Source organism: Bubalus kerabau, chromosome 2 (assembly GCF_029407905.1).
Source record: "Bubalus kerabau isolate K-KA32 ecotype Philippines breed swamp buffalo chromosome 2, PCC_UOA_SB_1v2, whole genome shotgun sequence".
NCBI lineage: Eukaryota > Metazoa > Chordata > Mammalia > Artiodactyla > Bovidae > Bubalus > Bubalus kerabau.
In genome coordinates this window covers 4,112,385-4,139,266 of record NC_073625.1, presented here as the reverse complement: position 1 = coordinate 4,139,266, position 26,882 = coordinate 4,112,385, and the positions used below count along the sequence as shown (strand labels likewise).

At 42.4% G+C, this 26,882-nt stretch overlaps 1 protein-coding gene across 7 annotated transcripts in view; it reads left to right on the top strand.

Annotated features, from left to right (window-relative positions):
- The window catches only part of THRB (thyroid hormone receptor beta), a 444,462-nt gene that overhangs the window by 19,277 nt on the left and 398,303 nt on the right, over window positions 1–26,882 (top strand). Inside the window, exon 1 of one of the 7 annotated variants that reach the window (XM_055566905.1) lies at window positions 25,246–26,275. The exons of the other annotated variants lie outside the window; for them this stretch is intronic. The gene's annotated coding sequence lies outside the window, so the exon portion shown is untranslated. Of the gene's footprint in view, window positions 1–25,245; window positions 26,276–26,882 lie in introns of those variants that run through there. 7 annotated transcript variants of the gene reach the window in all.

Below are 26,882 nucleotides of genomic sequence, written 5' to 3'. Positions count from 1 at the left end.
TGACTAACTCGTTATACCTAGTCTGTTGTTTTTCAGACTTGATAATCGATACGTTAGTGGGCCCTGAATCCACATAATGAGTCACAGGCAACAAATGTTGTAAGTAAAACAGACTAGAAGAGAAGGTCTTAGAGGAAGCCACAGTTTTCAAAACATCTATTTCATTAAAAAAAATACAGACACACACACCCCATCTTTATATGTATGTTCTGATAGGTGAATAAGAATTCTGGCTAGGATTATGGTTAAGAAACAAGCAAAGAAATCCTCCTAAAATGAATGTATCACTTTATATATGTAGATGAGTGTTATAAAAACTAAAATCTAACATACGCATCTGATGAAATGTGGTCACTTGACTCTTCCCCAAAGGTAGTGAGATTACATTCCCTAAATCAGATTCCTGAACTAGTGAAACGTTAATAGCATATAGGAATAGTAAAGTGATCTCAGTGGCATATCCATGACAATAGCTTTTACATTTCACACTCAAGTTCAAGAAAACAATGCTCTGTCAGAGAATATTACCTCAAAATCTTGAAAAAGAAACCAAAGACAAGCTCACTTTAAATCAAGAAAAGACAGCTGTAGAGTGATGGAAGGACATCCGTTAACTGGAAGGGAGTAATTTAGAGCCCTGGAGAAACTCGCCAGGTTATGAGAGGTACAGGGTGTCTCAAAAGTAGCAGTGCTATTTAAATGTCAGCGTCTCCAGAAGTGTGAATGCTGCTACTGCTAAGTCACTTCAGTCGTGTCCGACTCTTAGCGACCCCATGGACGGCAGCCCACCAGGCTCCCCCGTCCTTGGGATTCTCCAGGCAAGAACACTGGAGTGGGTTGCCATTTCCTTCTCCGATGCATGAAAGTGAAAAGTGAAAGTGAAGCCCCTCAGTCGTGTCCGACTCTTAGCGACCCCATGGACTGCAGCCCACCAGGCTCCTCTGTCCATGGGATTTTCCAGGCAAGAGTACTGGAGTGGGGTGCCATTGCCTTCTCCCAGTGTGAATGCTACACACCTACAAAAAATGATCTGGAAGTTTAATCATTTCATTTCTTCAACACTCATTTAGCTTCACAGATTTTGAAAAGTTAATTTTTACTTTATTGTTTCAGGCATTTGCCAGTTTCCATCAGAGAGACTAAAAAAAAATTCAAATTGAAAATCCTATTGTTCGTGGAATTGTTTTCTTAATTTCATTTTCAGATAGTTTATTGCTACCATATATATATATATACAATGGATTGGGGGAGGGAAATCTACTTTGCAAAAGCCGCAAAGCTCCATGAGTGTCCAAGAAAGGGAGATAATAAAGTCTTCCAGAGCTTTCTTGTGTGAGTTATGTAGCATTAATCCTTCTGAAGATGTTAAACCCCCGGGAGGAGGAAGGCAAGCTTGTCACTCTGGGAGCACCAGTCGGTGTGAGGCCCAGGCGCAAAGACCTTGAGGGTCGGGATTCAGCACGTTTGGGGAGACCTGTCCTGGGCCAGGCCGGCTCTGTGAAGGGGGCTGCTCGGGCCAGGGTGGGCTGTGCTCACAGGGCCCACTTCCTCTCCCTGGCTTCGTGTCCCCTCCAGGATCTCTGCCGGACCCTGAGCCCCAGAGGGGCCTGCGGGGCCCATCCTGAACCTCCCCTGCATCCTTCCAGGCCCATTCCCATCTTCCTCAGCTGTGGGGCCTCTGACTTTGCTGCAAGGATTACGTATCCCAGTGGTGCATAGAAGGACTCCATGGAGCCACCAAAGCAGGATTCCATGAAACAGGATTTTAAATACGCTTTGAAGGAGCCATTGAGGGTGTTCTCTTTATTTTCTTCTATAATATGTCTGTCAACTCTACAGACACCTTATTTATTAAAATTGAAGACAAAAAATGATGGTGTCCATATTCTTTAAAAATGCTGTGTTTGGGTGGAAATTTAATAATTTGACGTGCTGTAAAAGGTGAGAAAGCTAGTGCTCCATCTCTAACCAGGTGTCGGGGTTAAAGTAGGTGGTTTTGCTCATTTTTAAAAACTATCCTGTTTCTTTGTTCCAAAACCTTTTTGCTAGTGCACAGCTCTTTGAGAATATATATATATATATATATATGTTCAAATTATATAATTTGAGTATATATGAGCATATGTATTTTGAGCATACATTGAATATATATTAAATATATATCATTGGAAACCAATATGAGAAACGATATTACAGATATTATAAATGGTAGCACCTTATAACAATCTCTTATATTTTATTTCTGAATGGAATAAATTTCAATTCCTCAACATTGTGGTTTGATGTTTTTCCGTAAATTGTATTTTTACGTAAAAAAATAAAATATTAATTTGAATAATATGAACTTGAAGATATTCGTATTTGTCATAATGTATTGTTTGCAATTTTTTGCTCGTTTGAAAAGAAATCTGATATTTCAGGCTCTCCTTGTTGCATGACGGTTAGAATTGTATAAAGTAGCACTGTTGCCCTCAAGACTAATGAGAACGTGACAAATTTTGAGGTCCATGCCAAAAGAACATTTTGTTTTTAGAACATTAGCTGTAGAAAACCACATATTAGTGTCATGGCTTTCCTGTATGATTTATCATAGATGTTGTGTTTTTTTTTTTTTTTCAGTTGAAAAGCACAGTTCATTGTATTAAGTCATTTTTCTATCCATAGCATTTTTAGACAGGTTCCATATACACTGTTTTCAAACCAGTAAGAAAGGTAAAGGTTTCAGCACGCCCTGGTCTGATACAGATCCACCCGGTTGAATCAGCCGTGCCCATCTGTAAGTGTCTGAGGCTTGATTCCCTCCAGTTCCATGGTCAGCTATGCAGAGCATGCATGGTCTGCCCAGTCCTTGGTTCTATCCAGAAATCAGAGACATTTTTCCTGTGAAGTATCAGAGAATCTTTGCTGGATATATTTGAATTACTGTAGCTTTCTCTTTTTCACATAAGAAACCTTAACTATCAGAGCAGCCATTCATCCTGCCCGTTCTAGTAGATCTGCCCCAGAGTCAGGGTCAAGTAGCTCTGTGCCAATTGAAATAGGTTTTGGTGGCTGACGTGTCTGAGCTTGGCAGTAGTGTGTGATTGATTAGTAATATCTGCTGTGGGCTAATTAGGACTAATGGCCTGAGTGTCAGGTATTGTTTTTTATCCTGTGTCCATACCTGCTACTGCTAAGTCACTTCAGTCGTGTCCGACTCTGTGCAACCCCATAGACGGCAGCTCACCAGGCTCCCCCATCCCTGGGATTCTCCAGGCAAGAACACTGGAGTGGGTTGCCATTTCCTTCTCCAACGCATGAAAGTGAAAAGTGAAAATGTAGTCGCTCAGTCATATCCGACTCTTAGCGACCCCATGGACTGCAGCCCACCAGGCTTCTCCGTCCATGGGATTTTCCAGGCAAGAGTACTGGAGTGGGGTGCCATTGCCTTCTGCGAAGGAGGATTGAATCTGCAAGACATTTTCCCATTGTGTGGACTTGGACTTTAGTCTCCCTTCAACAGAGACTATTTATTCTGAAGATTTGTTCATTTTCTAGTCAATGTTAAATGAGAAAACTCATTTGTAAGTCAGGGAGACTATGTAAGAGTGTTTCCATATTGGCAAGTTTATTGTGATATCACAAAACGAAGCACAAGGTGAACTTTTGTTTTTTAATTGTCTCTTTGGTTTTCTGAGTCTTGACACTCAAATATTTAAATATATTATTAATACTACTTTAAAACTGAAATATCAAATTTGTTGGAACTCTTTTGAGAAGATGCTAAGTTCTCAGAATTGAAGACAGTATTTTCTATTATATTTTAAAATGGCAAAAATGTGTGTATGTAATTTGTCATTTGAACTTCATGGTCTACTTACTTTCTCAATTATAATATCATCCTCTCAGAAGGATTTGGCCAGCCCCTTAACATGGAGAACAGGAAGGAAATTGATTGTATAGGAGAAGATAAAGCAGGTGGGTGATCACGGTCAAGCTTCTGCTGGGTCTACCAAGCTAGGAAGATGGAAAGTCTGGGACTTGAGCCCAATAGTGCAAAACTGAAGTTGGAAAGTCAACAGAGTGTGTGTTTCTTATTCCAAGTAAAACTGAGTCTTTGCTAATTAGTTTGATTGGACTCATTGAAATCTCCCTGTGAGAAGACCTGAATAGTCTGTCCTTCCATTATTACTCACCTACCAAACTTCCAGGTCTACCAAACCTGGAAGGTTGTAATTGCTTACATTACATGAAGTGATTATAACGTCCTCGGGAATTGATGTAAAGAAAGAAATGTTTTGTACACGTGGTGTCGGCATTCTTTGGAGAGAGAGATGAATCATTTTCTTCAACAAGTCCAGGCCTTGACTATGTGAAGACTGACAGAGAAGGCAGTGGGGGGCAGCTGGCTTTGCACAGCTGCCTTTCTTTTGTAGGGGCTGGTGTTCTTCAGGATTAAATGGCCTGTGGCTAGATATGTCTTCATAGGGCTTCCCTCATGGCTCAGCAGTAAAGAATCCGCCGGCAATCCAGGAGATGCAGATTCGATGCCTGGGTTGGGAAGATTCCCTGGAGGAGGGCATGGCAACCCACTCCAGTATTCTTGCCTGGAGAATCCCATGGACAGAGGAGCCTGGCGGGCTACAGTCCATGGGGTCACAGAGTCAGACACGACTGAGTGAGCACGCACACGTGCACATGTGTTCATACCTTAGAGCATTCTTGTAGAAGGGACCAAGTGCGAGGTCCCCGTGGGTGTTTTAAGATGTCACCTTCCAGGCAGCTGTGATATGTGTTATTTTGACCATCAGTAATTGAATTTAGTATTCTCTGGAACAAATGGTGGGTTAAGAGGGTCTCACAAATCACAATGAACATCTTTTTTAAGTTCCCTGCCGTTTTCAGCCACAATAGTTTTAATGTAACATAGCAGGTATGATATGAACCTTGGACAGACCTGAATATAAATATGAATGTTCCCACTAAGCTAGCTGATACGGCATTAGGAAAAATTTATTAACTTCCAATTCTATAAAAATGTTAAAAAAGAAAGCCTGCCATGTAGGACTATGGTAGAGTAGAAATATCTGGAAAAGAAATTCTTAGTGTAAAATGAAAGGAAAAGCAGAGCTTTGCATTTAATATGAAAGCTTTGAGATGTGCCTGCTTCCAGGCCAATCCTTGTTGGGGGAGAAGAAGGAGTAGAAAAAATTAAACTTAAGAAGCCTACCAAAAAGCTGTTCTGTTCATCAGGAATTTTTTTTTAAAGCTTTTATTCAGGGTTTTAAAGCAAAGCTAGTCTCTCATGGTTTCCTGTTGGGCAAAGTGGAGATACCCAGGTTGATAATAGGAAATTTCACAAGTTGAACAACCATATGAACTGATGTTCTCGTGGATTAATGTCAGGCCAGAGGAGGAGGAGGGTCTGCCAAGGACCCCCAGCCTTCTGCCCCAGCTCTGGGTGGATGCTGTGGGTGACACCGTGGAGACATGAACAGCATGCTCATCAGATGTTCAGAGTCACAGAGCTGGAGGGGAGAACCAGGAAGCCCCATCCCAGAGTGTGGATTCAGAGAGATCTTGAGGGGCTGGAGAAGCAGCTCCAGATCAAGAAGACCCAAAGGACGGTTAAAAGCATGACGCTACATTAAATACAGGTTGGGGGCCCAAATTCCAGGAGACCACCCATCGTCAGTTTAGTAGGAGCTGACAAGCAGTGTGATGTCTCAACTTCTACCATGGTCATAAGTTCGATGAAAACAATGGTTCTTATCACCTGGAGGGCTTATTGACATAAGACTGCTGGGCCTATCGCTAGGGTTTCTGATTCAACTGGTCTACACTGGAGCTGGAGAGGCCATGTTTTGAGCAAGATCCCAGGTGGTGCTGAGAAACTACTGCTGCTGCTGCTGCTGCTAAGTCACTTCAGTCGTGTCTGACTCCGTGCGACCCCATAGACGGCAGCCCACCAGGCTCCCCCATCCCTGGGATTCTCCAGGCAAGAACACTGGAGTGGGTTGCCATTTCCTTCTCCATTGCATGAAAGTGAAAAGTCAAAGTGAAGTCGCTCAGTCGTGTCCGACTCTTAGCGACCCCATGGACTGCAGCATACCAGGCTCCTCCGTCCATGGGATTTTCCAGGCAAGAGTACTGGAGTGGGGTGCCATTGCCTTCTCCAGAGAAACTACTGAGTTAGAAGAAAAACCTTGCTCAGATCTGGGAAGATGGCTGTCATCTCCTGAAGTATGGAAGCAATTTTGCATTTCATTCTTTCAGTTAGGTCAAAAGCCAGAAGGATGAAAAGAATTCTGGCAACCAGGTAAGATTAGGGGCCACGGAGGCAGAAGAGTATATGGAGAAGAGAAAAACTCCAGGGGTGTAGTTAGTCCTACCTTCCGGCCCTTGAGAGATTAACATGCTGAAGAGTCTTGGTTGAGTGTATACGTTGGAACTGGATAAACCTGGATTTGATTGAGAATTCTGTCATCCTTTTCTGCGTTTAACAAATACTTCTATGGGGCTAAGTACCAGGCACTGTTGCAAATGAAGTGAAAGTCGCTCAGTGGTGTCTGACTCTTTGCGGCCCCATGGAATTCTCCTGGACGGAATACTGCAGTGGGCAGCCTTTCCCTTCTCCAGGGGATCTTCCCAATCCAGGGATGGAACCCAGGTCTCCTGCATTGCAGGTGGATTCTTTACCAGCTGAGCCACAAGGGAATTCCCTTTTCACATAAAAGCTTATTTAATCCTCATCACACACACAAAAAAGAATCTCATAAAGTAGGTTCAGAGAGGCTGAACAACGTTCCTAAGGTCGCAAAACTCGGGAGTGGTAGGGCCGGGCTTCAGATTCAGGCAGTCACTTCGGAGCCCATGTTCCTAACTAATGCACGACTCTGTGCCTCTTCTCTTCCCTCCTCTCCACTTAGTGACTGCAAGTCCTTAGCGACATCCCCAACTCCTCATGACTGAGTTCCTTCATCTTTGAAACAGACACACTCCTTTTCTCATAGGGTTTTCCAAAGAGCCAAAAGGGGTAGTGTTTGTAGAGCATCTTGCTTGGGTCTGGTGTGTGGACTTCTGTGATACTCAAAACTAGGAGCAGTGGGTAAAGTTAGGATGGGTCACACTGTGACTTGGGAGTATTAAAACCTATCTTATCAGTTCCTGGGTCCAGGAACAGTGCTAGGGCATCCGCTTTGGTGGGAGACAGTCTTAGGACCCAGATGGCCCTCCAGTGGGACCATCAGCAATAGCGTTCACACCTTGACGGGGAGGCTGGACTAACTGATACTCTGGCTTTAAAAAAAATTCTATGACTGTGGAAAACATTGACTTCATTCATTGGAAGTATCAGCCTTTGTCAGATGGTTTGGTTATTTCCCCTTTGCTCACTGAAAGACTTATGTAGATTCTCCAAGATTCTGCCTGTCACAGATAAGGTGGTTATAAAAGTCAGTTACCCAAAGTATTTCCTATTTTCACCCATATCTCATCTTTACCAGCACAGAACCTGCTCATAGATTGTTGCTCTTCAATACTTTCTTCTAAATGTCAACAACACGTACTAATACCTAGGAGCTATTTCTTGCCTGATTTCTTTGTACCTCAGTTTTGCTTAGTAACAATGCAGTTTGATTTTTTCGCATGTACCTGCAACCTTCATATTTTAAAGCACTAGTGATTATTTTCAGAGATATTTCATTATACTCCTAAGAAGTAGGTTGAATGCTTTCCCTGAGATATATGTACAAATATGATAAGGAATACAAGACAACCGAGAGAAAAAGCTTATCTGGGTGCCATGTTCTGTTGGGGAATTGCACAGCAAGGGGCAGCACTAATGTTGATGCCCAAGGTTTGTGACAGTGGAGTTTACTTGAAGTCCTTTCCTGCCTCCTGTGTGGCTCCTGCATGTAAGAGCAGCTCCCTTAACTGGGCTACCGCCAGAATTAATTTAATAACTCATAAATCTATCAAGTTTATTAAATACTAGTCACTGTGCCAAGAGCACAGTGTTCTGTGCTATAGTTCTGTGACTATAGTTCTATCTGTAATTGGATAGAACTGATTTTGGAGAAGGACAGATATCTAACTAGACAATTACAGAGGCAGGGGGATACCTGCAAAGATAGAGGGAAACTCTGGGTTCTGTGAGCTAGCTCAGACTGGGTGTCTACTGGGAAGATCATGGAGACCTTCCCAGAGGAGGTACTGCTGGGTCTGTTTTGAAGAATTAGTAGTAGTAAGACTGGGAAAGTCATGGGCGTCTATGTGTGTGTGTGTAAATTAGGTAAATGTGTGCATACTGGATACATGACTCTCAGGCCTCCTACCCCACTAGGTTTCCAGAATCCTAGCAGCTGGGCCTTCACTCTTCAGGCAGCAGTTTGAGAAAAGCATTTTTCTGGAAAATCTGAGCTGCCCAGGAATAAGGATCTAAAGATATTGAACCAGGGGTAGCTGAATCTGCCTGCAAAGCAGGAGACCTCAGTTTGTTTCCTGGGTCAGGAAGATCCCCTGGAGAAGGGATAGGCTACCCAATCCAGTATTATTGGGCTTCCCTTGTGGCTCAGCTGGTAAAGAACCCACCTGCAATGCAGGAGACCTAGGTTCAATCCCTGGGTTGGGAAGATCCCCTGGAGAAGGGAACAACTACCCACTCCAGTATTCTGGCCTGGAGAATTCCATGAATTATATAGTCCATGGGGTCATAAAGAGTCAGACATGACTGAGCAACTTTTAATTTCTTCTTTTTCACCATGAATCTTGCTCAACCTTATGAATTTTCAAAGTAAAAGATAAAATTGAGAAAATCTCCTGGAAAGGAGAAGAAAAGGATACTGGTGGTAAATAGAAGAAAGAAGATAAATGAAGGGTCAGTTTTGTAAGTCCAACATCTTAAGAGATGTATCAGAAAGAGAAAACGGGAAAAATGAACAGAAGGAACCCACAAACAAGCTAACTCAAAAGAGTCCACAAGGGCACAGAGATAGGGGAGTTGACTCTCATCCTCTCTGATGGTAAAGAAATAGGTGCTGCCTGAAACTGAAATGTTGGGTGATAACATTCATGCCTTCAGGAACATGGAGGTTAAAGCCTTCTTTTCCATAAGTACGTGAAAGCGCTCAGGGTGGTTTCCCTAGGGATAGTGGAGGAGATGGGAGGAGGAGTTGGGAGAGAAGTTTTCCATAGAACGTCTTATAAAACTATTTGATACTTTATGTGAAAGTATACATTTGACAAAAATAAAAATAAAAAAACTTTCTAAAAATGTCTAGTGAAAGACTGAACACGGATGTGGAAAAAGAAAATGACTGAGCTTGAAGGTAGCTTGAAGATGAAGTTGCCCAGCATACAGCTAGGATGTGGCAGTTCAAACTAAAAGACAACTCTGAGTCCTGGACAGGATAACTGAAAGTCAACCACATGGAGACTCATCCTGATGAGAAGGCGTCTGGTCCAATGTAAAGGGAGTGGGGATGACATTACTTGCAAAGTAACCATCCTCAAACAGCCAGATAACCTCCTCCCAGCAATAGCAGTGGCTGGATAGCAGCAGAACGTGATTTTCAAAATGCTGAGCAAAGTCATCAACCCCCAATTCTAGGCTGGCTAAGGGAGAACTCAAAACTGGGGGCAAATTAAAAACCTGTCCAAATAAATCAGACCGGGCTAATTAACCTTGCGGAAAGAACCGTTAAGAGATACACTTGAAGGAGAAGGAAATTAAGCAAGAATAATGGGACAACAATGAGCAAAGAAATTGGCAAACATTATAGGAAATGTAAATAAGCACTGTTGGTAAAACAATCGCAACAACAGTAATAGTAAGAGTTTTAGATGAGTGTTTGTAAAGAATAATATAGAACTTAACTGTTGCACCATAATAGCATGGAGTGAAGGGGAAATGGAAGTAGTATCTTCCACATCCCATCTATTATTTTAGAGAAGAGTAGAGATAGTGATTCTCTTTAGATTTTGGTTGGTATACAGATTTGGGGATGAACTCCATAGAAATAGAATAACTTATAAACCAGAGGTAGGAATAAAGAAAATTTAATCAATTTAATAGATAGCAGAAGAGAAGGGGGAAAAGGACCAAGAAAGAAGCATGGCCAATAGAAAATAACGTTGAGAAATAGGTCCAGTTGGAATAGGTCCAAATATATATTTAACCATAGTAAAAAGGAAAAAGAACTGAACTCTCCAGCTTGAAGACAAAGGTGGCCAGAGTGCATAAAAATTTGAGCTCCAGCTGTGTATATATACTGTTACAAACATCATACCTAAAACACAGTCTCAAAAACTTTGTAATGGGATGGACGTTGATATATCAGATAAATAGGAATTAAAGCTAAAGTAACAATATTATGTTAAGTAAAATATTAAGAAAAGACTCTGTCATCACCATTGATCACTTGGACCAAAATTTAATGACATAGATTTATCTTTATTTGTGTTGAAAAGCACCATATTTACCAAGTTAATACAGCCATTTCTCAAGGATGTTCTTGGACACTTTAAAAGTGTCAGCAATTCTTTCATGAAAGATACCATTGAGCAGATCACTCCACTAGCCTCCTATGTGGTGGTGGCGGCTACCTGAAAGTGACCTACACGAGTAGTTCTGCATCCATGTTTGTTCACTGTGTGTGTGTGTGTGTGTGTGTGTGTGTGTGTGCTGTGTGTTCAACTCTTTGTGACCCTACGGACTGTGGCTTGCCAGGCTGCTCTGTCCATGGAATTTCCCAGGTAAAATTACTGAATTGGGGTGCCATGTTCTGTTCCAGGGGATCTTCCTGACCCGGGAATCAAATCTGCATCTCTTGGGTCTCCTGCGTTGCCAGGCAGATTCTTTACCACTAGCGCCACCTGGGAAGCCCATACATATACATATATCCACTCTTTTTCAGATTCTTCCCCCCCACATAGGTTGTTACAGAGTATTGGGTAGAGTTCCCTGTGCTATATGTAGGTCCTTATTAGTTATCTTGGAGAAGACAAGGGCAACCCACTCCAGCACTCTTGCCTAGAGAATTCCGTGGACAGACGAGCCTGGTGGGCTGCTGTCCATGGGGTCGCAGAGTCGGACATGACTGAAGCGACTTTGCATGCATGCATGCATTGGAGAAGGAAATGGCAACCCGCTCCAGTGTTCTTGCCTGAAGAATCCCAGGGACGGAGGAGCCTGGTGGGCTGCCTTCAGGGGGTCACATGGAGTTGGACACGACTGAAGTGCCTTAGCAGAGCAGCAGCATTAGTGATCTGTTTTATATACAGTGCAGTAAGTTCCCTACATGTGAACCTTCAAGTTGTGTACATCCAAAGATGGGAGCTGTGTTCGCATGTCCAGTCACATGCTGGTTCACGTGTCTGGTGTACATTGTTATGTGCGTGGTTGTGTTTGTGTGCTCTTTACTGTACTGTATATAGTACGATAGTGCGGTATCTTTGTTCCAAGCCCAGGGCGTTCGGAAGCAAGTGTAAAAGCCGTAGTGATGTAGTGTACTTTTCAAGATACTCTACTGTAAGATTAGAAATGTTTTTTTGTTGTGTTTGTTTTTATGTATTGTTTGTGTGAGAAGTATTATAAACCTATCGCAGTACAGCGTTACATAGCTGATTGTGTTAGCTGGGCCTAGGCTAACTTCATGGGACTTACATGCCCTGGAAACAGAACTCATTCGTCTGTAGGGGAGCTACTGTAGCCCGTAGCATACTTGATTTTTAAGCTTCCTTCATGTAGCAGTAACGTAATTACCTGTGCCTTTAAAAAGATCGTCGGCAGGGTCTGTACAGATGATTATCAAATTTTAAAATGAGATGGTGTAAAGAGAGTTCTTTCCCACCTCCTTCAAAACACTTGTTCTACTAACAAAGTTATGCAGAAATCTTAATCCGTTTAACATTCTGTTAAGGTTTCAGCTACTTCTTCCTCCCCTCATAAGGAGCCCTTGCTACAGAAAACAGGCCCCAAGTTCTTACTAATCAGGCCAAGGCAATCTCTTTGTCAATCGCTGAGCCCCAACAGATCCTGTGGATGAGCGTCCCTCCTCTGTCCAGGAGGGAAGCCAGGTTGTGTAACCCGACTCCCCAGCGGGAGCGGGGTTACCGACAACGTGGGTGGAAAAAGCTTCTTGCTTCTGCACAGAAGCAGATCAGCTTTGGGGACTAGCGCCACTGGGCTAGGTGCCTTGCCCAGAAGGGGGTAGGGCTGGTAGCCTGAGAAACTGGGTATTTTTCCCAGGCTTCTGGGTCACCGCTACCGCCTTTCAATGCCCTTTAAAAAGCACCTCGAGGAAACTTCTCGTTGGCAGCCAAGGAGCCCACTAGTTCCAGGGGAACAATCTGAGCAGGAGGAAAGAAGAATCGTCTCCCCTCTCTGTTTTGCAGGCTCCTGAAAAGTGGGATATTGCACATTTGTTTTAGACCCGGGATGGAAAGCAGCAGTTTAGAACGTGTTTTGTTCTGTTTGGATTCTGAGGCTTCGAGTAATCTGATTTCCTTGCTACTTATTTCTGTGAAACAATTTTAATCATGTAGGTATTTCCCTGACATTTAATAGTTTGGACTGGGTTGTGATCTTACCGATACCTTGCTCCCAAAATGCTGCAGGGGATAGTTCTGTTTGTTTCAAAGGACTTCACGTCTGAGACTTTTCTCAAGAAGACCATCTCCTTCTCATAACCGTCTGTTCTGTTTGACTTGAGTCACTTATTCCAGGACTGTGGCTGTCACTTGTGTGACTTTTTGTTTTTTTTGGATTGATTTGTTTAGATCAAATAAAATGTTAACCCTTGGTAAAGGTACAATACCGTGTACCAATTGTTCAGCTTGTTTGTAAACCCGTATTTATGCTAAGCCCCTGACCCATTTCAAATATTTTTTTTTATTTTACCTTTTATTGTTCTTAATTATCAAAGGAATAATTCTTATTATTTAAAAAAAAAACAATACTGGAAATGTTGAAAAACAAGAGGGCTTCATCCCAGGCTCACCGTGTGGCACTATGTAGCATCTGTGGGCTGGCTCTAACACGGGCCAGGGTCCTTGACCATTCCCAGTCGACGAACATCAACTAGACGCCAAACAAGAAATGCAGGCAAGGTTTTTTGGGGCTCCTCCTGCACGGGGGCAACAGGAACAAGTAACAGCTTCCCTTACTCGCTCCCTGAGGGGACGGTGAGCTTGTACTTTATAGAGGGTGAGGGTAGGGTGTGTCCGGGGTGGGCTGGAGGGGTGTCTTAGGTGGTCCGCCCTTCCCTTTGGGGGTGTTGAGTGCAGGGGACATGTGCAGTACCCTGCTTTTGCCCCTGACTCTTCAGACGTGGCAGTTGGGCTTTCTTGGTCTTTTCGTGTCTTTTGTCCGTACTTTGCCCCAACTGCACATGCACTCATTTATTTTTAGTTCCTTGTAGGTTCTTTGTATTTTGTTGCTGGAGGAAAGGTCTGTCCAGGTGCAACTGCTGCAGCAAAGGGTCCCAGCTTGTCTCAGCTTGAAAACAAAAAAGTTTTATGCAACACGTGGTCACACATCCAGAATGCTAGAATGTCAGACTGGAAAGATAGAGGTTATTTGTTCAAAGCGTCTCAATTTCAAAGAACAATATTTGGCCCCTAAATGGGGAGGTGATTTTGTCTGAGGTCATCATTTTAATGTGTCAGGGCCTTGGCCTTTAAAACCTAGTCCCTGACACCTAGGACCCTTTCTGGCTATCACACTGCTGACAGGGTTTTAACTTGTAATCATTCACTTTTAAGACCTTTTATTATTATTCTGATCACAAAAGTAAGAAATGCTCTTCATGGACACTCATCTGTCATCTCCCCACCCACCACTGAAATGGTGGAGTCTTTTCTTCCAGGAATTTTTCTGTATCATATGTGTACAAAAATGGGATCAGAATTCCCATAATTTTCTATACCGTCTTATTGTCTTAATATATGATGAATTTATTCCATGTCTTCGAACAGAATTCCTTAAAACTATCCTTAATAATTGCAATGGCAGTCTGTCCTATAGATTACCATAACATCTAAGAAGTCCCATTCAGGGCCATTTGAGAAGGCACCCTTTCTTCAACAGAAAGATGTTGTCTTGAACCCAGCTGAATGTAAATCCTTCCTTATTTTGCAGGCTGTCTAGAAACCCCTGAGCATAAAAACCATAGTTGGTCTATAATTTAGGAAATTCTTGGAAGGCTAGTGAATTGCTAAAACCCAAAGTTACTTCATGTCACTAGATTAGATATCTTTTATTTAAAGTAAATAAAATCAGATCTCTTTAGAGAACAAATCTATTAACTCTGACTTGGTCAAAGATGACTTCAGTTCAGTTCAGTTCAGTCACTCAGTTGTGTCCAACTCTTTGCGACCCAATGGACTGTAGCACAGCAGGCCACCCTGTCCATCACCAAATCCCAGAGTTCACTCAAACTCATGCCCATTGAGTCGGTAATGCCATCCAACCATCTCATCCTCTGTCGTCCCCTTCTCCTCCCGCCTTCAATCTTTTCCCAGCATCAGGGTCTTTTCAAATGAGTCAGCTCTTCGCATCAGGTGGCCAAAGTATTGGAGTTTCAGCTTCAGCATCAGTCCTTTCAATGAATATTCAGGTCTGATTTCCTTTAGGACAGACTGGTTGTATCTTGCAGTCCAAGGGACTCTCAAGAGTCTTCTCCAACATCACAGTTCAAAAGCATCAATTCTTTGGCACTCAGCTTTCTTTATAGTCCAACTCTCATCCATACATGACCACTGGAAAAACCATAGCCTTGACTAGATGGACCTTTGTTGGCAAAGTAATGTCTCTGCTTTTTAATATGCTGTCTAGGTTGGTCATAGCTTTTCTTCCAATGAGTAAGCGTCTTTTAATTTCATGCCTGCAGTCACCATCTGGAGTGATTTTGGAGCCCCCCAAAATAAAGTCTGCCACTGTTTCCACTGTTTCCCCATCTATCTGCCATGAAGTGATGGGACTGGATGCCATGATCTTCGTTTTCTGAATGTTGAGCTTTAAGTCAACTTTTTCACTCTCCTCTTTCACTTTCATCAAGAGGCTGTTTAGTTCTTTTTCACTTTCTGCCCTAAGGGTGGGGTCATCTGAGGTTATTGATATTTCTCCCAGCAATCTTGATTCCAGCTTGTGCTTCTTCTAGCCCAGCATTTCTCATGATGTACTCTGCATAGAAGTTAAATAAGCAGGGTGACAATATACAGCCCTGATGTACTCCTTTCCCGATTTAGAACCAGTCTGTTGTTCCATGTCCAGTTTTATCTGTTGTTTCTTGACCTGCATACAGATTTCTCAGGAGGCAGGTCAGGTGGTCTGGTATTCCCACCTCTTGAAGAATTTTCTACAGTTTGTTGTGATCCACACAGTCAAAGGCTTTGGCATAATCAATAAAGCAGAAATGGATGATTTTCTTGAACTCTCTTGCTTTTTCAGTGATCCAGCAGATGTTGGCAATTTGATCTCTGGTTCCTCTGCCTTTTCTAAATCTAGTTTGAACATCTGGAAGTTCACAGTTCACGTATTGCTGAAGCCTGGCTTGGAGAATTTTGAGCATTACTTGAATCCCACAGACAGATGAGCCTGGTAGGCTACAGTCCATGGGGTCAAAAAGAGTCAGACACGACTGAGCAACTTCACTTTCACTTTACTAGCGTGAGATGAGTGCAGTTGTGTGGTAGTTTGAGCATTCTTTGGCATTGCCTTTCTTTGGGATTGGAATGAAAATTGACCTTTTCCAGTCCTGTGGCCACTGCTGAGTTTTCCAAATTGGCTGGCATATTGAGTGCAGCACCTTCACAGCATCATCTTTTAGGGTTTGAAATAGCTCAACTGGAATTCCATCTCCTCCACTACCTTTGTTCATAGTGATGCTTCCTAAGGCCCACTTGACTTCGCATTCCAGGATGTCTGGCTCTAGGTGAGTGATCATACCATCGTGATTATCTCGCCCGTGAAAATATTTTTTGTATAGTTCTTCTGAGTATTCTTGCCACCTCTTCTTAATATCTTCTGCTTCTGTTAGGTCCATACCATTTCTGTCCTTTATCAAGCCCGTCTTTGCATGAAATGTTCCCTTGGTATCTCTAATTTTTTTGAAGAGATCTCTAGTCTTTTCCATTCTATTGTTTTCCCCTATTTCTTTACACTGATCACTGAGGAAGGCTTTCTTATCTCTCCTTGCTATTTTTTGGAACCCTGCATTCAAATGGGTATATCTTTCCTTTTCTCCTGCTTTTCAATTCTTTTCTTTTCACAGCTATTTGTAAGGCCTCCTCAGACAGCCATTTTGCTTTTTTGCATTTCTTTTTCTTGGGGATGGTCTTGATCACTGCCTCCTGTATAATGTCACGAACCTCCGTCCATAGTTCTTCAGGCACTCTGTCTATCAGATCTAATCCCTTGAATCTGTTTTTCACTTCCACTGTGTAATCGTAAGGGAGTAATTTTAGGTCATATCTGAATGGTCTAGTGGTTTTCCCTTTCTTCAGTTTAAGTCTGAATTTGGCAATAAGGAGTTCATGATCTGAGCCACAGTCAGCTCCCAGTCTTGTTTTTGCATAATCATTGTTTACTAGCCATGTGTCTGTTTTATTAGCCAACTGCAAGAAGGTTTAGAATAATATGCCTCATTGCTTGGTAGATAAAGCCTCCGTCTTCAGAGTGTTATTTTATAATGTTAATAAAGCAAATAATAGTAATTATAGTAACAGCTAAGGAGATCCAACCAGTCCATCCTAAAGGAAATCAGTCCTGACTATTCATTGGAAGGACTGATATTGAAGCTGAAACTCCAATACTTTGGCCACCTGATACGAAGAACTGACTCATTGGAAAAGACCCTGATGCTGGGAAAGGTTTAAAGCAGGAGGAGAAGGGAACGACAGAGGATGAGATGGTTGGATGGCATCACTGACTCAATGGACATGAGTTTGAGTAAACTCCGGGAGTTGGCGATGGGCAGGGAGGCCTAGTGTGTTTCAGTCCATGGAGTCACAGAGAGTCAGACACGACTGAGCGACTGAACTGAACTGAACTGAACTGAACTATTTCTTGAGCATATGCAGTATAATAGCTAGGTTGCAAGTTCTTTACAAACATTATACTCAGTCTCCATAAGGACCCAGCAAAGTAGGCACTAGTCTTATCCCACTTTATAGAGAAAGAAACTTTAGCCCAGAGAGGTTTAGTAACTTGCCTGAGGTGGTACAGTATATGAATGGCAGACTGCCTCACTCCAAAACCCAGGACTGCCTCACTCCAAAACCCAAGATTGGGGTCAACTTCCTCAAAGCATTTCTGGGAGTTAGTTTTTTTGTGATGATTTAAATTCCTTTCTTAGCAGTGGTTTTTAACCTTTTTAAGATTGTAGAGCCATTTGAAAATCTGTACTGTTGCCTAGAAAAATGGTCTATTTGAAAAGATTGTTGTTGTTGCTATTGTTTAGTTGCTAAGTCATGTCTGACTCTTTGTAACCCCTTGGACTGTAACCCGCTAAGCTCCTCTGTCGGTGGGATTCTCCAGACAAAAATACTCTAGTGGGTGGCTGTGCCCTCCTCCAGGGGATCTTCCTGACCCAGGAATCGAACCCCTGTCTCCTGCATTGGCAGGCAAGTTCTTCACAATTATTTAGAGAAATATGAAGTAAAACCTTCATGTTCTCCCTGCTTAGTTAGATTAGGATCGGTTAAAGGAACAAGAGAGTTCCAGAAAAACATCTATTTCTGCTTTATTGACTATGCCAAAGCCTTTGACTGTGTGGATCACAACAAACTGGAAAATTTTGAAAGAGATGGGAATACCAGACCACCTGATCTGCCTCTTGAGAAATTTGTATGCAGGTCAGGAAGCAACAGTTAGAACTGGACATGGAACAACAGACTGGTTCCAAATAGGAAAAGGAGTATGTCAAGTCTGTATATTGTCACCCTGTTTATTTAACTTCTATGCAGAGTACATCATGAGAAACACTGGGCTGGAAGAAGCACAAGCTGGAATCAAGACTGCCAGGAGAAATATCAATAACCTCAGATATGCAGATGACACCACCCTTACGGCAGAAAGTGAAGAGGAACTAAAAAGCCTCTTGATGAAAGTGAAAGAGGAGAGTGAAAAAGTTGACTTAAAGCTCAACATTCAGAAAACGAAGATCATGGCATCCAGTCCCATCACTTCATGGGAAATAGATGGGGAAACAGTGGAAACAGTGTCAGACTTTATTTTTTTGGTCTCCAAAATCACTGCGGATGGTGACTGCAGCCATGAAATTAAAAGACACTTACTCCTTGGAAGGAAATTTATGTCCAACCTAGATAGCATATTCAAAAGCAGAGACATTACTTTGCCAACAAAGGTCCATCTAGTCAAGGCTATGGTTTTTCCTGTGGTCATGTATGGATGTGAGAGTTGGACTGTGAAGAAGGCTGAGCACCGAAGAATTGATGCTTTTGAACTGTGGTGTTGGAAAAGACTCTTAAGAGTCCCTTGGACTGCAAGGAGATCCAACCCCAGTCCATTCTGAAGGAGATCAGCCCTGGGATTTCTTTGGAAGGAATGATGCTAAAGCTGAAACTCCAGTAGTACTTTGGCCACCTCATGCAAAGAGTTGACTCATTGGAAAAGACTCTGATGCTGGGAGGGATTGGGGGCAGGAGGGGAAGGGGACAACAGAGGATGAGATGGCTGGATGGCATCACTGACTCGATGGATGTGAGTCTGGGTGAACTCCGGGAGTTGGTGATGGACAGGGAGGCCTGGCGTGCTGCGATTCATGGGGTCGCAAAGAGTCGGACACGACTGAGCGACTGAACTGAACTGAAAGGAACAGGGGCCAATTATTTAAATATTAGTCTGTATGACCTGTTAAGAAAATGAAAAAAAAAAATCTGGTGCAAAAGAAAATCATGAGCGTTATAAAACCAACACAATGGTTTGAACATTTTCTGTATCGCTACTCCCCACATTAATGCATATAATTGAGAGTAAATTGTTTTTTAGTGCAATTTTTCTGATCATCTCTGAACTCTCTGATGCTCCTGACGATGTTAGCTTTGGATTTTAAATCTGTAGATTTATTTTCTTAGTGTGCAAGAAAACAAGAAATAGTAACTTCAGCTTAATTTTAGATAGGTAAGTCACAGATGGATAAGCCTGTCATTTTAACTTTCTTGTATATTTTGCTCTTCAAATGACAGAGTGCACCATGTAATACATTCTAAAATGCCACTAAGATAATGTGCTAAGTGAAATCTGTTTAAATTCCAGGGAAGTGGTAGCAAAGTTGTGGGACAGCCGGTAGGGTGTTAGGTAGACGCTCTCTGGTGTATGGGAAATGATTTCTTAGACTTGAAAGCCTAAAATTTAACTCTTCTGCCCTATTGACTTCAATGTATTTTGAAAGTAAAATGTGATATTGAGCTTCTCAGAATACAAATAAATACATTCTCAGTTACTATTTGCATTATAAGTACTTGTATAAAAACTGGGTACAGGGACTTCCCTGGTGGTCCAGTGGTTAGGACTCTGCACTTCCACTGCAGACGGCACGATTCAATAGCTTGTCAAGCCCCAGGTGGCACAGTGGTAAAGACCCGGCCTGCCAATGCAAGAGAGGTAAGAGGCGCAGGTTCAATCCCTGGGTCAGGAAGATCCCCTAGAGGACGGCATGGCAACCCATTGCAGTATTCTTGCCTGGAGAATCCCATGGATAGAGGAGCCTGACAGGCTATAGTCCGTGGGGTCGCAAAGAGTCAGACACGACTGAAGCAACTTAGCACACACACATGCGAAGATCCCACATGCCGTGTGGCATGGCAGAAAAAGAAGTTAATAGAAAGAAAAAAGAAAAATTGAAAAATATTACATGCAAGAATTCTTTTCCCTTTAGAATATGTATATTCTAAAGAGGATTAAAGGCCATGCCACATGGATATCTGAGGCTCTATCTAAACATCACCCTTGTGTTACTGTGGGTTCGGAGTTGGGTTTTTCTTGTTGAATAGTGTGAGTCCGATTCTCCCTAGACTTAAGTCACGGCTCGGCCATCAGTTGGATGTTCTTTCAGGCTACTGATACGAGATTTACTGCAGTGTGAGGGAAAGAGAGGACTCTTGACTCAGTCAATTTTGCCGTTTATAATAGGCTTGATGGAGGAAATTGAAAGCAAGAGCTAAATTATTAGCAGCCAATGCATGAACTGGTACCCTACCGAGTGGCCTGAAAGAGTTGAAAATATTTAACTCACTGAGAGTTAATAAGATTGCAGTTGGGGAGAAGGAAGTTGTTCTTTTTTTTTTTTAATGCCCCAAAGCAATTGAATGTAAACTAAAGACCATCATTTCAGCCTTCTGTCAAAGTTACAGGGTCTGGAGCCTGGGAAACCAGCTGACCAGAGCTCCAAAGCCATCAACCAGACACAGCTGCTGCCTCTTTTAGGGACAGAAAAATGACCCCCAAATACATTATCGGCCCAAAACGACCGCCGTCACTTAGCCTCACAGAGTTTTCTTTTCTTGTATCTTGCTCCATCTCTTTAGAACCCCACTCTTCAGATGTTGGCCCTGGCCCAGCCCCGTCGACAGCCCTCTGAGCTTGTTAGACACGCAGAGTCTCAGCCCCCCACCCAGCCCTGCTGGCCCAGGACCTGCATTTGACCAGAAGCCCTGGGGATACGTTAAAATCCGCCAAGCTTTGCTGTGAAAGAGGGAAGCAGTGAGTGAATCGCTGCTCTGAAGAGTTCTTGGAGCTTCCAGATAGTTCCTGCTCTTCTTTCATAGTGGTGTCCTCCGCAGGTGGAGAGGGTGGACTTGTACACGCGGAGGGGGAGAGCAGGATGAATGGAGAAAGTAGCGTCCACGTGTATACGCTGTCGGGTGTAAGACGAACAGCTGGTGAAAAGCCGCCTGAATCGAAAAGGATGCCCAGTCTGTGATGACCCGGAGGGCTGGGGTGAGGGCAGTGGAGGGGGCTAGGGAAAGAGGGGACCCACGTACAGTTACGGCTGCTGTGGGCTCTTGTGTGGCCGAAACCACAGCACTGTAAAATTTAAATATATATACATTTAAATTAAAAATAAAAATAATTAAGAAAAAGGAAAGCGATGTCCTCACCAGGAAGCCCGACCTCTGGCCTAGAGAGATGTGAGTCCGGAAAGCTCCTTTCCACCAGGAATTCCTTCCCTGCCCCCCTCACTTCTATCCAAAGAGTGTGTAGTCCATCAAAGCCTAGTCAATCCCACAGATAGGTGAAATTTGCCAATTTGTGACACTAAAAAAACTGGAACCCCACAATTTTTTTAGTTTTATCCTCTTTCCCCAAAACTACTTTTAGAAGGACCAGCTTTGCAAATCACCACCTTTGCCCCCTCACTGTCAACCAAGGATAAATGCTAACTAATGGCTAAATGAATACAAAATCTGAAAGAGCCTTGCTAAATGAACCTGGAGTGTATACAGGCTGGTTACTGAAGGAGGAAAGCGGGTGAACGCTTTTATTACTACCATGTACAAAACTATTTCAGAGATTGGGGTTGACACACACACACTGTGTATAAAGTAGGTGATTAATGAGAACCTGCTGTTTAGCACAGGGCACCTGACTCAGTGCTCCGTGGTGACCTAAATGGGAAGGAAATCCAAAAGAGAGGGGATATACGTGTGCATATAGCTGATTCACTTTACTGTACAGTAGAAATTAACACAACATTGTAAAGCAACTGTACTCCAATTTAAAAAAGAAAAGAAAACAAACCTCTATCTCACAGTCCCACAAGGTGCAGAGAAAACTTGTTTTCTTTACTTTTTTAAATTTTTATTGGAGTATAGTTGATTCACAATGTTGTGTTAGTTTCAGCAAAGTTTCAGTGTACAGCAAAGTGAATCAGTTTATACATATCTCCACTCTTCTTTATATTCTTTTCCCATATTGGCCAATACAGAGTGTTGAGTAGAGTTCCCTGTGCTCTACAGTTCAGTTCAGTTCAGTCGCTCAGTCATGTCCGACTCTTTGCAACCCCATGAATCGCAGCACGCCAGGCCTCCCTGTCCATCACCAACTCCCGGAGTTCACTGAGACTCACGTCCATCGAGTCAGTGATGCCATCCAGCCAGCTCATCCTCTGTCGTCCCCTTCTCCTCCTGTCCCCAATCCCTCCCAGCATCAGAGTCTTTTCCAGTGAGTCAACTCTTCGCATGAGGTGGCCAAAGTCCTGGAGTTTCAGTTCTAGCATCATTCCTTCCAAAGAAATCCCAGGGCTGATCTCCTTCAGAATGGACTGGTTGGATCTCCTTGCAGTAGGTCCTTATTGTCTGTTTTATACATAGTAGTGTGTATATGTCTGTCGGAACCTCTTTTTCTTTGAAGGCAGTTTCTATCTGGTGACAGCCAAGACAGATGGAATGAACGCATTCCTATAAAATTCAAAAATTCTTTCAACTTATTTTTAAATGACTTGTTTTGAGAGTCTAAAGGGCCATGTACTTTCTTACCAACTTATGTGAGAAGATAATAGTTTACAGAGAAATTCAGTGAAGCAGTTAAAAAAAAGCTTAAAAAAATTTTTTTTAAAGAGTAGAGCAGTAATAGTGATGTCAAACAGTATCCCTGAGTTCCCAGCCCACTTAACCCAGCCCCAGGCCCAGCACGGCCATTCCTCCTCGTCAGCCAGAAGGAATAGAAGAGTGAAAATCAATCCTGTATTTCACTGACTCTTAGATACACTTCTCTTCACCACCTGTTAATAAAATATCCCCTTGGAAGGGAGCCAGTCTTCTCTCAGGCAGTTCAGACTTTCTGAAATAGAGGAATATTGCAAAGGGAAGGTAGCAGAGGAATATAGAAGTAAAAAATTAACTTTGGGGGGTCAAAAATTCTTTTCTAAACAGACTGGTTTGATTATTTTTTTAAAGCATTGTGTTCATACCAGTGTTTAAATTGAATCACAGGTAATGATTTAACTGCAGTTATGCTGCGTTGTCAACTCTCAGGAACACGGGGGAAACAAAATCAGCTCTGAATGCACATTTCTCAGGGACAGAAGATCACAGGGTATCTCTGAAGGCCTCTGTTGGGTGAGAACGCTCAGGGTCTCAAAGGCAAGGGTCTGGGGAAGAAGGGAAGGTGGGAACAGACAGGTTTGCTAAGTAGGTCGAAGAGAGGAATCAGAGTCAATTTCAACACCCCATTTGCTTCTGTCTCTACTTAGGACCTGGGTAATGGAGGTGGCTGGGCTTCCCTGGTGGCTCAATGGGTAAAGAATCTGCCTTCAGTGCAGGAGACCCAGGTTTGATCCCTGGGTCAGGAAGATCCCCTGGAGAAGGGAATGACAACCCACTCCAGTATTCTAGCGTGGAGAATCCCATGGACAGAGGACCCTGGTGAGCTACAGTCCGTAGGGTCACAAGAGTCAGCCAAGACTTAGCAACTAAACCACCATCAATGGAGGTGCCCAGCCCAGGAGATCAATGTCATGACAACCTAACTCTTCATATTTAGAGACCCCAGATCTAAATTTCCCAGTTTTCTTCTGTCTTAAAAAAAAAAAAAAAAATGTGTGTGTCTTTATTCCCACAGTGCCTAGGGCGTGGCTGGGAGCTCAGCAGTGCTTACTGAAGGCATAAGCCTCATGCCTGTCCTTCTCAGACTTTGAATGGGATCTCATTTCCATGCAGGAGACTCAGCTGTGTAGAGCTCTGGGCTGGGGCCACCTTGGAAAATGCCACTCACGGCTCTCCATTCTGTATGGTGCTGCCGCAGAATAAAAACAAACCTTTGGCCTGGCAACCTCTGGTTCTCCTTCTTCTTACCTTTCTGATCTTGGAGAAGGTATTTATTCTCTCTGGAGCTTAACTTCCTTCCCCTAAAATGATCATTTCTTCATCTCGTCCCACTCTCAGTTCAGTTCAGTCGCTAAGTCTTATCTGACTCTGAGACCCCATGGACTGCAGCACGCCAGGCCTCCCTGTCCATCACCAACTCCTGGAGTTTACTCAAACTCATGTCCTTAGAGTTGGTGATGCCATCCAACCATCTCATCCTTTGTCATCCCCTTCTCTTCCTACCTTCAATCTTTCCCAGCATCAGGGTCTTTTCCAATGAGTCAGTTCTTCACATCAGGTAGCCAAAGTATTGGAGTTTCAGCTTCCCACTCTAACATTCTATTAACCTGGCCCTGTGTTTCAAGTCTGTCTCTAAACAAGGACAAAGGTAGGAAACTAGGAACGATGAGACGCGAGGGAGACCATAATTTCTTCGTGAGAACATTTCATCTAAAACTCATCTTCTGTGCTTGAAAGTAAATTATACTCTTTAGTTAAGTCACACCTACTGTTGTAAATGCCAAACACTGGTCCAGCTTTAAAGTGTTATAAAAACTGTATTCCATCAGTTTTATAACAACTTTATCGAGATGTAATTTACATGCCAATGCAGTTCACTCATTTCACGTGAATTAAAGTTCTTCAGAGTTGTGTAACCATCACTGTCTCGTTTTAGGTCATTTGTATCTCCTCCAAAAGAAACCTGGTACTGATTACCCCTGGTGCCTCATTCTGCCTCCAGCCTTAGGCAACCACCAATCATCTTTCTGTCTCTATGAATTTACCTGTGAACATTTCATATCTGTGGGATCACACAATATGTGGTCTTTTGTGGCTGGCTTTTTTTTTTGCTCAGTGTTTTCATGGTTTATTCATGCTGTAGCATGTATCAGTACTTCATTTCTTTTTACTGCTGAATAATATTCTATTATGTAGATGTGTTGTGCTGTGCTAAGTTGTTTCAATCATGTCTGAGTCTTTGCAACCCTCTGGACTGTAGCCCGCCAGGCTCCTCTGTCCATGGGATTCTCCAGGCAAGAATACTGGAGTGGATTGCCATGCCCTCCTCCAGGGGATCTTCCAAACCCAGGGATCCAACCCGTGACTCCTGCAGGCAGATTCTTTACAGCTGAGCCACCAGGGAAGCCCATTACTTGGATATATCATAGTTTATTTTGCATTCATCAGTTGATGAGTGTTTGGGTTGCTCCATCTTTGGCTATTATGCATAAATGCTGCTATGAACATTTGTGTGCAAGTTTTTGTATGTTTTTATACGTTTGCATTACTCTTAGGTGTATAGCTAGGAGTAAAATTGATTTGTCATATGGTAAGTTTTCCAAAGTGCTACAACATTTTACATTCCCCTCAGCAGTGTATAAGGGTTCTAACTTCTCCACGTCCTCTCCAATAATTAATATTTTCCTCTTTTTCCTGGATTGTTACTATCCTAATGGATATGAAGTGATATTTGTTGTGGTTTTAGGTTTGCATTTCCATTATGGCTGAGGATGTTGAGCATCTTTTCATATGTTTATTGGCTATTTTTATATCTATCTTGGAGAAATATCATCAAATTCTTTGCTTATTTTTAAATTGTGTTGTCTTCATATTATTGAATTCTTTTTATATTCTAGAGGCACATCTCTTATCAGATATATGATTAGCAAAATTTTTCTCATAGTTCATAATCAATTTTTTGGATTCATTCATTTTCTTTTTAGAAGTATTGAAATCTGAAAGAACAGGCCTTAAACGCAAACCAAATGATTACTTATTATATAGAGAAAAGAAGTATCTGTATATATTCCTAGAACATCTGTGACACAGCAGAACAGTAGAAAAATCACATGCAATGAATGGTTTGCTGTTTGCTGATAAGAGATTTGGCAGCAATGGGAAGTCAGCCTCTAAAGTATGAAGAGAAATAAGTTGTCAAAAGATACGTGATTGAAATTGCTCATCACTTATCATTAATATATATTTATGGAACACCACTCTGTATTGGGATTATATAAGAACAGTCAGGAGTTTGATCCTCATCTTATTGGGATTGACAGTCATGAAGACAACACAAGAACTTTTTAAAAGCCTAGGTATCCTGTAAGACTTTTAACAAAATAATTCTTTAGAAATTTCCTTTTTTGTTTGCTTCTATGCCTTTTCCAAAATTGAATATTTGATTTAAGAATTTTTGTTCACATATAGGAAATAAAAAAGATATCATACATACATATATTTTTTCTTTTTGAGACTCAATGATGTTTATTAAAGAGGCTTCTTCCCTTAATGTGTAGAAACCTTTAAAATATTTAAAGATCTTTAAAAGAGCTGCCCCAGAATTAATTTATTCTCTGAATGAGTAATTACACTGTTTATATTCATAGCTCTGGAAAAAGGGACAGGGAGTAAAGTGGTGGATGAAACACCTTGATTGTACCTCTTGGAGCTCACAGGCAATCAACAGGTAAAAAATACAAGTAAAATTAGAGTTAATACATTTTAGGATTGCTGTGAAGGAAAAGGAGAGGGTGCTGAGAGAGAATAATGTGGAGATGTCTTAGGCTGAGGGGTCAAGGAAGTAGGCTAGGATACATGGAGGGTTAGACAGACCAGCCAGAGAAGGAAGAAGGCCCTGCAGGAAAGAACGTCCCAGGGCATGGGAGTGCAAGAAGGCTGCTCAGTCAGATAGAATGGTAGGAAGTGGCGAGGTCTGGGAAGAGCCAGTCCATAGAGGAGGTCATAGCCCACACTGAGGAATTTGAATTTCATTCAGAAAGTAGTGAAATGGTGTTGAGGGTTCTAGCAGAGGAAATGACATGACCTGACATAAACTTGAAAAAGACCATGTTGGCTGCTTCATGAAGACTGATGTGTAGAGATGAGGTAGAAGTGGAATCTCGGTGACCCTTTAAGAGGGATTTGCAGGTGTCTGAGTGAGTGATGACGGTGGCGTGGATGGGGCTGTGGGAAACCAAAAAGGTGAATGCATTTGAGATTATGTTGGAGACAGGATGTCATGGTTAAGAGTGTGAGTTCTAAAGCCAGTCAAACTGGTTAGAATACCAGTTCCC